The sequence below is a fragment of the Buteo buteo genome, chromosome 2 (assembly GCF_964188355.1).
Source record: "Buteo buteo chromosome 2, bButBut1.hap1.1, whole genome shotgun sequence".
NCBI classification, from domain to species: domain Eukaryota; kingdom Metazoa; phylum Chordata; class Aves; order Accipitriformes; family Accipitridae; genus Buteo; species Buteo buteo.
Window position 1 is genome coordinate 55,563,348 of NC_134172.1, and position 6,000 is coordinate 55,569,347.

Genomic DNA, 6,000 nt, shown 5'->3' on the forward strand with positions numbered 1-6,000 from the left:
CCAGGGTGCAAACTTTGTCATTTTTCCTCTGCCATCATTAAAAACAAATAGACATTGCTCTTTCAGCAAAAAAAAAGGAAAATTATACCCTGTTGCTCAGATACCTAGAGGGACAGTCTCATAAAATCCTAGATGAAGAATTGAAACAAAAATACCTAAATTTCAAATAGTGCTCTCTCTGCATTACAAATGAAGATCTGAGACTCGGTTTTGTAACCAGAGGATCACAGAAAAGATGACTTCATCAGTTCATCTAAGCTCTCCTCCACTTGAGCTCCAGTTGACTGCAGCAGGGCTATTTACTTGTTATCTTAGAAATCTTGCTGCAGCAGAGGGACTGCCCTTACGTGGTAGATAAAGCCTTAACAACTGCAGCTCTGACAAAATCCTTTCATCCCTTTTTGCCAGCTTCTGCACCCTTCCATCACCTGCCTCATGGGGGTGTTTAAGAACAACTGTCATTACTGTTAATGAGCACCATGGATGCACCCCGGTGGAAGCCAAGGGCAAAGTATCAAGGGTGTCTTTGAGAAAGGGAACATTGAAACCTAAGTATCATGTTATCACATTAGGTAGTTTTTATCAGATAAAGTGTGAAAGTGGCTGTTGGTGGGGGAGCTGCAATGAAAAAACATGCTATGTTCTTATCTAAAATTCAAGCAAAACCATGTTTTTGTCCATCAGACTTAGCAGGTGGTGCCTCTCATTTCAGACTCCTCCTTTTTTGAAACACTGCGAGTCGCTTTTGGAGGAGTTGCAGCTGGACAAGCCGGTGTTCCTCCAGCCTGGGGGCAAGCTGGGGGACTGGGGCATTGAGGCACAAGGGTGCATGACCCAGACGATGGAGCAAGGGTGCCTTGCATCTCCCACGGGGCCAGGGCGGTCTTTGCCTGCTCAAAGAAGGGGGTTCTGCTCCAGAGGGGTGCCAGGGTCTGGCCTGGGCAGGCGGAGGTTTGAGTTGGTGGCATCTGCCACTGCACAGCTGCAGCTCTGCCCCACGCACCGCTGAGCCATTTCCAACAGCCTTTGGGAAGTCAGGGACGATGGGTGACACACATTTAGCAAAATAGCTTCAGCGGGAAAATAGAAAAAAAAAAAAGAAGGGGAAACATTATGAAAAGTCGACGTGAGGTTTCAGCTTCTAAATGCAAGGCTTGCCTGCCTTTGTGTTCTGCCCTTTGCGGTTTTGCTTTAAAATGATGTTTGCACTTTGAAAAATGAGAAAACCACCAGGTAATTAAAGTGCCCTTCTGCCTTCCCCCATGAAACATCTTGGTCCCAGACAGATGGTTGTTTTTCTTACTTTTTCACTAAGAACAAACCCCAAACGTTTTCATTTCAAGTGAACCTGAAAATACCCTGTTGCTGCCTAGGTTTTGGTCCAGCTTGACAAACTGATGCAGATGCAGATACAGCTGGTGCTTGGCGCCTCTCGCACACTTTTGAGGAGAGACTCCGCTGCCTGGGGAAGACCGCAGGTCCCAGTAACCTCTCAGCCAGGCAGTTTGAAGGCAGCAGGGAGGAGGAGGCGATGCAGCAGTCGGTCCCACGCTGCTGTGATGGAGCTTCAGCCTAGATGGGCGATTGAGTCTGGCAGGGGCCCATCGAGGGCGACGGAAGGGAGCAGGGGAACTGAGAGGGAGACAAAAGAAAGATCTTGTCCTAACACACCACCAGCACCCCAGTGCCCAGCAAACAGCACGAGGGGCCTGGACTCACCTACAGCCACATGTGAGACCTACTCAAATCTGACTTCCCAGCAGCTCTGCTTACCTGTGCCTGGTGTAGATGTGGATGTTACCTGCATGCTGAAGAGCAGATGCTCAGCTAAGCCTCCCTTTGGGTGTCTGCATCCCTTGCAGGGCATTTCTGGGGCTTCTGGGGGGGAAGGCAGGGGTTAGCCCTGTTCAAGTGTGACACCTATTGCTGACCCACACCCCTGCACCCAGCCCGCACCCTGCTCTCCTCGGCAGAGCCAGTGCAGGCAAGAGGTGTGAGGAGCTCTTCTCAAATCAGCTGGTCCTCTTGCAAAAAACAGACAAATCTCTTGGCTCACGAGCGTTTTTATTTTTCCAGCTCTACTCATAGATCTAAAAAAAATCGATAATGTCTATAAAGATGCAGAAAAACTTCCTTAAACAGGTGCACACCTCACATCCTTAAGCTGGATGGAGAAGAGCAGTGCTGCTGCTGAAGGGCACAGGCAGCGTGGGTTGTTGCCGGTCAGGACGGCTATCAAAGCAGACACCCCAATAACCTTTCTGGATCTTAGGGTGTCTCCTACACTGTGCATGTGGTCTAAGGAACGGGATTACACCTGAAGTCCAGGGAAGCACAGTGCTACTGGCTCTTGCACTTCTTATTTTTACAGACTGATAAATATATTTCTAATTCTATAGGCGCTTTTGCTTTTTTTTTCTTTGTTCATTTCCACAGAATTACTTTTGACTTGTATATGATTTAAGTCACTCAGTTCCCTGATTTTTTTTTCCCAGCACAAAGGCAGCAGAATATGAACATGATAAAAAAGGACAGTTGGCTAGCTGCTAGGAATCAGAAGGGGTCTGTTGAAGTCAGAAAAAATGCTACCAATTTACTTCAGCTGAGAAGCCCCTGGTAACTGCCTTTTAATGGAGGAGCTGCCCTTAAGTTCCTCCAAAAGCTGCAGTTAGTTACTGTCATGACCCATCTGTATTAATTCATTCCCTATAGTCAAGGCTCAGTTTTGTATCCTGGCCGACAACTACAGGCTGAGAAAAGCCTTTATCAGCCAGACTTTACCTGCAGCAATAGGTAGTATCTTCTGCTAGAACAAAAGACATTGGTGGGAAAAGAGACAATGTGGTGGACTGAGAGCTGAGCTGTTTGTTGCCTCAGTCACAGACAAGAGCTTGAAAGTGAAGGACTTGCTAAGGCTCACCTACAAGCAGGCAAGCTCTCCAAGTATCTTGGTTTTTCATTCTCTGTCAGCTGGTCTGCAAAACCTCCTTCAGCAAACCTCACTTTGCTCACATCAACCACCTAGGGCTCCTGCCAGTTTTATACACCACGGGCAGCAGCAGCTTGCAGTACAGCTCGGCAGAAGTCAGGCTTTTCAGTGCTGGGGGAAATTCCGAAGTAAGGGAGAATTGCATTTTGTTTCAGGAAAAGAAGCAGTAGTTTGTGACAAAAAGGAAGAAAACAGAAATTGCTCTGAAATAATGCAGGTTTCAATGCTGGCTCCTTACAGCTGTGGTGTGCGCTTCCACCGAGCTCTGGCATCCAGAGCTGAATGGGGGGGCTTGGCAGTGCAGGGTCCTGACCCCCCTTAGGGCAGAGTTACATAAGAACTGAAACGAAGCTCAGGAGCAGTTCATAAAGTTTGCTTTACAAAGCAAATGCTTGCTCCATTTCACGCAGCCGTGATAGCACCGTGGTTTGGCTGCATCTGCCAAGAAAGAGAGGCCACCAAAGAGCCCCAGCCCCGAGTGCTTTGCATTGCAGATGTCCTTCATGCTCGGCTGCCTCACGCCCAGCAAAGGAGCAGCCGCTGCAGGCACACCGGCTGGTTTTGCAAATGCAGGCTGGGTGCTGTGGGCACTGCGCAGCCTCTCAAGTGCCTGCTGGAAGCAGGGGTGTAGGTTTGCTCTTTGCACTGCAGTCAACTCGGCTTCTGGACGAGAGGTGCAGACAAGTATGGAGGTACAGCTGGTCACTTGGGGGTGGTGGCTAAGCTATGTAGCAAAATCCAAGAGATTTGTCTCTGAGTCGCAAAGCATTTGCAGGGGAACCTGAAAGCCCTGTGCTCCCCAGGGCTGGGACACCATGGAGCTGCACCCTTGCACACAGAGTGAGTAGGTGGGATCGCATCCTGGCTTTGAAGAACGGAAATGTATTTATTAATCCTGTGTCCTGTGCAGATCCTTCACGTCATTCATGGATAATTAGCCTGAATTCACTTCCACATTATCATCCACAAATGTATTTAAAATCTGTTTTAAGTAAGGAACAATTTGAAAAGGGAATGTGTACAAGAAGACTACTTTCTAGATTATATGGCCTTTACACAAGCCTGGAGACTCATGCTAACAGCTCCTAATTGCATTACTGCCTTCAGCTTCTTGCCTTTTGGTTTTCTGCCCTTTAATTTGGGGAAGGAGCTGGCCACACTTCCCCGCTCACAAACTTGATGTTCCTTGAGACATGCAACATTGGTTGTTTAACATGGTTTGAGCGTAGTATCACTAAAGAAGACAAATATACCTCTGCCAGGTGAATTGAACAGGACAGATGGCCTGAATGACTGGAGCTACCTCAGAGTTGACATAGTGCAATCTAGGAGCTAGGGAGCATTTTCGGGGAAGAGCGTGCCAACCCTTGTTGCATAAAGTATTGTCTGCCCTCACTGCACTTACCGCAAGATCTCGCCAAAGGACAGATGGCCGGACATGTTATGAAATGTCTCAGGAACTGGAATATTAAGATTTTGTCTCGGTTCGCCCATGCTTCATACACAGAGCCCCTGATTTACCTCCTGCTGTGGAATGTGGGCTACAGCTGACTTTTTGCTGAAGAACAGCTTATCTGGGTGGACTTGCTGCTGCTGGCCACCTGCTTGCTCATACTTCGGCGTTGAAATATGGGTGCACAAACTGCATGGCATGGCAGATGGAAATGTGCCAGGTGTCTTCTGCAAAGTGCCATGGCTGCACAGAGGTAAAGCTCTTTGAGCTGCCTCTTACAACAACAGAGAATGTTCAATAGAAGGAAATGAGCAAAATGCTAGAGAAAAAGATCTGGGAGCGTGAAAGCAAGCCAGGTCTAGCAGGATCTTAACTGCTGGGCTCAGACTGTTTCAGCCAGCTGTATTTCAGCCCAAACCTTTGAAAGGAACAGCTGTGCTCACAGGGGCAGCCAAGGGAAAGGATTTCCTCTCTGTAAAGCCTATTGGGAGGAAAGCATGCACTGAGTCTGTCTGCTGGGAGGTGGGTCTTACCCTGGCGGCACAGACCAAGCGCAGTCCAGTGCCACCTGAACTGCAATCACTGCAGGATCAGCTCGAGAAGCCATTGCTGCCACAGTTGTTCTTAGGAACTGGGGGAAAATACTTGAGGGGATGGGTTCCCCTCTTCAGATGAAGCTTTTGCAAACACGCCTTGCCCAGGCCGTGCCTCTGGCCTGCAAACAGACGTGCCACACCAGGAGGAAGTGCTGGGGTTTGGGGAAGTAGCGGCTAAACCAGCACAAGAGTGGTTTTGGTTGCGGGCAATTTTTTCTGGTGCAAGTTATTAATTGCCTCATGGTTAACGTAAACAGCGCTCTGAATGTAACTAGGGTTTGGGTTTTTTTTTTTTCATTAAATGCAATTTATTTTGCTTTGGCTCATCAGTGTATCCAACAGAGAGTTGGGAAACAGCAGCTGTTCTCTGGAAATGTCCTTGCACAAGGAAATTCCTCCAGCGCTGTCTTCTGTAGAAAACGTCATTTTAGTTATGAAAAGCTTTGCTTCCACTAGTCAGTTCTCTTTTCCCAAAGTCTGACTGAGCCTTGGACTCTTCCCCCCACCACCATTTGAGATGCCTTCAGATTATCAACCCGACTAAGCCTCAGGCCATTCCTCGCCCCCCCCCCCCCAGTTCTCCCTTGTAATCCAGTTGTTTTAAAAGCTGTTCTGCACCTGAACACCCTGCATTTCTCTCTTTCCTCTGACTCCAAATTTAACCCAAAGAACATCCCCAGCCTTTGGTACTCTCTAGAAACAGAGCCACAGGAGCAATGAGGATTTTTTGCTGTATATTATTTTCTCCAAGACTCAAAGGAAATGAGCAGTCAGTGGTGGGCAGAGTGGTTTCTGGTTTTTTTCTTTTCTTGTTTCATCTGGTTTTCTAGCATCACCCTCTTCACGGGCTGCGATAAGGAGTGGCGATTTTGGGGGGTCAGTAACTCGGTAAGGGGAGGGCAGCAGGGCAGCAGAGCAGCAGCGAGGCATGCCCAGACGCCCTGTACCTCCATGGTAGTGGC